This window comes from Spermophilus citellus (genome assembly GCF_964194105.1).
Source record: "Spermophilus citellus genome assembly, chromosome: 8".
Taxonomy (NCBI): domain Eukaryota; kingdom Metazoa; phylum Chordata; class Mammalia; order Rodentia; family Sciuridae; genus Spermophilus; species Spermophilus citellus.
This window is the reverse complement of record NC_138189.1, coordinates 125,076,037-125,082,036: the sequence shown is the minus strand read 5'-3', so window position 1 is coordinate 125,082,036 and position 6,000 is coordinate 125,076,037. Positions and strand designations below refer to the sequence as shown.

General features: G+C 40.4%; 1 protein-coding gene across 5 annotated transcripts in view; it reads left to right on the top strand.

Annotated features, from left to right (window-relative positions):
* Positions 1-1,558: 1,558 nt before the first annotated feature.
* GUCY1A1 (guanylate cyclase 1 soluble subunit alpha 1) overlaps positions 1,559-6,000 on the top strand; it is a 60,714-nt gene continuing 56,272 nt past the window's right edge. The window contains exons 1-2 of one of the 5 annotated variants that reach the window (XM_081304959.1): positions 1,559-1,793; positions 2,180-2,253. The gene's annotated coding sequence lies outside the window, so the exon portion shown is untranslated. Of the gene's footprint in view, positions 2,254-2,290; positions 2,754-6,000 lie in introns of those variants that run through there. The other 4 variants (XM_081304960.1, XM_081304958.1, XM_081304962.1 and 1 more) reach the window with 4 other exon arrangements.

Sequence of the window (6,000 nt, the reverse complement as noted above, 5' to 3'; positions counted from 1 at the left end):
AAAGAGTCTTTATACAAATCCACAACTCATAACAATTGTAAGACAAACTGTTCCTTTTTCTTGTTTTAATATCAGGGATTGAACTCAGGGGTGCTTAATCACTGAACCATATCCTTAGCCCCTCTTTTACATTTTTATTTAGAGACAGGGTCTTGCTAAGTTACTTAGGGCCTTACTAAATTGTGGAGGCTGGCTTTGAACGCATGATCCTCCTACCTCAGCCTCCTGAGCCGCTAGATTTATAGGAGTGAACCACCACGCCTGGTCTTGTGTACTTTTTATTTTTACCAAATGGTATCACTCTCTATTTGCTGAGGATCAGTGCCAAGCCTACCAATCTTGCACTCTTTGCTCAGGAGTTTCCCTGTGCTAGAAAACAAAACAAAACACAAAAACAGCTTCTATTTAATCTTTTGCCAAATATGAGCAAATCTTCAGCATTAATGTTAATGCTAGTCCTTTGGAAACTATTTCCCCTCTCTGAAGATAGTTAGCTCATCTTCCTCTGATCATTCATATAATTCAACTTACTTAATAACATGATGATCCCTTTTATTTATGAATGTAATTCTTTTTAATTTTCCTTCTAGGTCTTAAGTTTGTATTCCTCTAAATATGAATGGTCTACTGATCTAAGAAAGCATCATGGATTAAAGGTAAAGGAAGTTTCTGAGATGGCAGAAAACAAATAAAAAACAAACAAACAAAAATGCAGCCTGACAACTCCGAAATTTTGCCTGGTTCTAAAGCAAAAGTTTCTTCAGCTACCTGCTTTTGCATTGCTTTTAAAGCCTGTTCCTAACTTACTTAAATCCTTTTATTGTTTGATTCTGACTGATGTTTGCTATGGGGTGAGCATAGTAAGCAAGACTAGGAGAAAACTGTATAAATGCCAAGAGCCTAAACCAGGACCAAACTAAATGACAGACTTGGGAAGCTCACAGAGGAGAAGGTAAACATGAACAATCTGTCTCATGTTTCCAAGGTTTGAAAACAGATCCCAAAGAGATCAGGATCAACTGTGACTTTACAATGAATAGCACCATTTTTTTTTTGTCAGAAAGGCAACTAATAAAAACATCCATAATAAAACAAATATGTGTGTGTATGTATATGTATATATATGTGATATATATATATATATATATATATATATATATATATATATATATATGTATATATGTATAATATAATAGAATTAAATGTATTGAACCCAGCAGAAGCAGGACCTCTCAAAAGAAGAAAAAATTTCTCCAAAGATACAAAAGTTTTGCACTGTAGAATCACATTCACAAAGAAGTATGTTGGCTTCAAACTTGAAAACCAGGACAAGAAAACCATCCAAGTATGTATCAACTTCCTAGCAGAAATGGTGGAATTTTTAATTATGGAAAAGTACAATATTTCCGGACCAGTGCATAGTGGAGGAAATGTTTTTGTTTTTGTTTTTTTAAGCGTGCCAAATGTTCCTGGAGCTCCCTCCCTCTTTTCCCCGTTTTTTCTCCTGTCTTTGGAGTCAGTCTCCCCAGGGTAATTTCTAGGATGGCGATTGGGCGGCTGCAGAGACCAGGACTCAGTTCCCCTGCCCTAGTCTGAGAATAGTGGGTGGGACTCAGCGCAGAGTCAAACCATCATCGGGTTCCTAGGCAGAGTTTTTCTCCACTTTTCCTGCACTAGATCCTGAGGCAAAAACCAGCGGGCAGCCTGGGAAGGAACTCCTGGCAAAGGACACCTGCGAGGGAGTGTGTGCTGACCGCGACTGAGTGACCCAGGTTTTGCGTGACTTCACCATGGTGGGTTTTGGCCCCCTCTTTTTCTTTTGAGGTCCTGTTGTGCAGAGAAAGAGAGGAGGCGGGGCAAGGTCTCAAAAGAAATAGAATGCTGTAGGGAAAAGAACCGCTAGGGATCCTTTGGGGTCAACAAAGAGAGCTACAGAGCGACATCGGGGGGAAAGCCAAGGCGAGAGCAGATTGTTTTAGAGCAACGTGAATCATCGAGTCTGCGGGACACGTCGCGTCCCGCCTAGCCTGTTGAGCAGGTTGAAGAAGTGAGTCCGAGCCTGAGCGCCGCGGCTGTTTGTGCGGTGCGTGCCCTCGCGCGGGGACTGACAGGTGCCATTGCAGGGACCCTCTGGCACCCACTGCCTCCCGCCTCTGACGCTCTTTTTCTCCGTTCACAGTGCGGATTTGCAAGGCGCGCCCCGGAGCTCCAGCAGATCTGGAAACACGGTCCCCAGGTCTGGGAAACCGCTAAGTAAGTGGTCGCGGCGTAACCCTGGGGGGTCGAGGCTTCGCGGGGAGGCTGCGGGTCTCCAGAGCCTCTGGCCTGGGCTCTTCCTTCTTCCCTTCCTGGGAAGATTTCCTTGCGTTCCCAGCTGCCCAGCCCCAGGGAGCCCGGGCCCCGTTCCCACGCTGGGGAGGAGCAAGGACGCAAAGGAGACTACGCCCGGGTGTCCGGCTCAGGGCCCCGGGGACCCGCGGCGCCCGAGGGAGGAGCAGTGACCGGGTGGGCGCGTGGCCGCGTCGGCGGCTGCGCTGGCGGGGCCGGGCCGTGAGAACGTGCGGAGCGCGCCAGGCAGCTGCTCTCCCACAGCCAGGGCGCCGGGCGGCTGAGCCACCCCGAGCCGCGGAACTCCCCGGCCTCCCGCTCAGCGGGCGACCCCTAACAGCAGAGGGGCTTCTTCTGGACATTAGAGCACGCCGGGGCTGGGGACCGCGCTTGGGCTTCCCTGGAGCCTGCAGGCTGCAGGGTGGGTAAGCGATTCGCCTTGCTCCTGGGCTGCATTCTGTGGTCATTGCATTGCCTCCAGAAAGCAGCCAGCAAACTTCCAAAGGGTTGCTCAAGGGCTCCACCAAAGTGTGTGTGTGTGTGTGTGTGTGTGTGTGTGTGTGTGTGTGTGTTTTACTGTCTCATTTCTGTTTTATTACGAAGGTGACACTTCGATGGGCAGGGGGTCACCATCGACACTGCCTCTGTCTGTGTGGGCAGCCTGTACAGGATCTGCTGGGACATTTGTGTGAAGGGTCTGGCTTCTAATGTGGTCATGTGATTTCAGAGTATGGATTTCATGCATCTTTCCTGTGCTCACTGGTTTTCACATGGCTGTTCCTTTATTTTACTTTTGATAAACATTTTACATCTTCTGAAACCAGAATATTGTACAACTTATGATGAGATGACTAGTTGGAGGTTATCTTGGTTCTTAAGGTATTAAAACCCACTGAATTTTAAAGAGGAAAGATTTTGTTTTTCTCTTGAACTTCATTTTTAGTGCATCCTTAGTGACTTTTTCTTAGGGATCAATCTTCCAATGGTGATTTCATTAAATGTCTATCTACTTTATTAGAACTGGTCCTGGTATAAATATTGTTAGCATTTTCTTTACACACGGGTAAGTGTTGAAGCATGTGATGATAGTGATTTTTATATCTTGGTTCATAATGGAAAAATGATCTGTTGCTTTTTCTAAAATGGCTATATATATGCACATATATTTTTTTCAGGAGTCATCACTTTATTTAACAGTGGTAGAAATCATGATAGGAACAATGGAACTCTAGCAGTGTCTACAATTCCAAAGCAAAACTTAATTTGTCCAAAAGCCATCTCAGCTATATTACTTTCTCCGTGCAGGTTGAGTTTCTTTGCTTTGTTCAGTTATTAAACATCTGGGTCTATGGATCTATTTCAAGCGGTCATGGATTATTGGAAATTGTTCTCAAACATTTGATTTGCTGTATTTTTAGAGAGATAGCACTAATTCCCAAAGGGAATTGTGGCCCATTAGAAAAATAAGAAGCCTGAAGTTCAACCAGGAAGGCCATGTTGCTTCTTGTCAAAACCACAGACTTTACATAAAGATTGTGGTGGTAGACTAGTAGGAAAGAGTAAATGTTTCACATAAGATAGACTCATTTGTAAGTTTTAAAATACATCAGCAAACTTATTTCTGTTAACTTTATTAAGTAGGAATTTGTAATGAGGAAATGGGCATCTTCTGTTCCTTCTTGTACTGTAGGATCTTTCTAGTATATGTGGAAAATAAAAATGTTTTTCTCTCAAAATCCACCTGAATTCTAAAGTCCTCAGTTTGATATGGGGCTTCATACTGCAAGAAAACTGAACAAGCCCTTAAAGATCTTCTTTCTAGGTGTTCAGGTATAAAATAACATATATGAGAGAGTTTTCTGTCATTTGAGGAAAAGGCAGGAAACAAACTACTTTCTTTCTCTCTGGCAACACACACACAAATAAGTGTGGAAACTTCTCAATGCTCTGTATTTTTATCTCATAAATATTCTTATTAGATGATTTTGTTTTAAAACATTTTGAAAAGTTGTTATAATTAATATGCTTCAGCATAAACTTAAGTGATAACATTACAATAAAATTTTAAGAATAATACATCAATAATATTTTCTGTATTAACTTTCAAGAATTTTGTCAGATTTTTTTCAAAAAAACATCAAAACATTTAAACGTTCAGCTAACATCGCTTATTGTCACATTAAGATATTATAAAATCTTGAATTTTGTCAGAAATAAAATTCAAAATAATTCACATTGAAAATAATACAAAAACAATCAAGGAGCTGGGGTGGTGGCTCAGTGGTAGAGCGCTTGCCTTGCACATGGGAGGCACTGAGTTCGATCCCCAGCAGACATAAAAATAAATAAACAAAATGAAGATATTGTGTCCGTCTACAACTAACGAAAAAATTTTTTAAATATTAATATTAAAAATATTTTTGGAATCTCATCTTACCCTTATCACTGTACTTAAATTTATGATGTTTTTACAATCTCAGTTGTTTTTTAGTTCTTTTATTTTTCTTGTTTGTTTGTTTTTTGTCTTTAGCATGAAAAAATAATTGTGAACCTATCTCATTCTCTGGTCACTGAAACACAAAGAACAAGATGACACAGGAAAGCCAAAGTTGTGGGGAAGAAAAGCAGGACTTGAATATTACATAACTACATCAATCAGAGGGACAGACTGCCCTTTAGGACTCCTTGGGTTTCCCAGTAATGACAGCTTGACATCTGTGAAGAAGCAACTCTCTGTCTTCCTATTTCTTTACTTTAAGATTAAACAGATCTTAACTTTATGAACCATATAAATTTATTTATCATCAACTATGTGAAAACTCTAAGGCTAGACTCTGGGATGAGGAGTTCTTTAACCCACTGTGCATTTTCTAGCTTGCATGGTAATTGGTCTCTAATTTAGAAACTGTATGATTACCAAGAGTTTCTAAAACAAAATTCTAAAATTAGAAAGAGGCATATAACTCATATAAGTATATATTACATTAATACATGTGAATAAATGATGCACATGAGATCACAAAACAAAAACATAGACCTAAAACTCCTCACACGGCTGTAAAAAGTGCTGCAATTACAAAGCAAAATAACTGTCTTTTAGGTCCAAAGGTCCATGTTTAGGTCCATGTGTTTTCAAAGTCCTGTAGGTAATAAATGTCTATACCTTCTTTATTCCAAATGTATTGCTGTGCATGCACTATCATAATTTGTTTGAAGGATCATGTGTTGATATAGTGTTTCATTTCAAAAAACTCTCTTAAAAGAACTAAGAATTTTTCTTGTAACATCCATCACTAATTGTATTAGTATCATAGTTATATGGTGAATTGTTAGCCTATAGGAGAAGTTTACTTAAAATTTAAAAATTCTGTTTCACTGAAAAGGTAGGAGATATATTATATTAAAGCTGACCTTACTGTCTAGGAAATAGAAATCTGTCAAAGAAAATATATCCAGGTATTTGGTCATTTTTGAGGTACTGATCTGTGTATAAGGTTGTGAGGGGAATGGGAAAATAAACAAGGAGAGAAATGAATTACAGTAGATGGGGTAGGGAGAGAAGAAGGGAGGGGAGGGGAGGGAGGATAGTAGGGGATAGGAAAGGTAGCAGAATACAACAATTACTAATAGGGCATTATGTAAAATTGTGGATGTGTAACCGACGTGATTCTG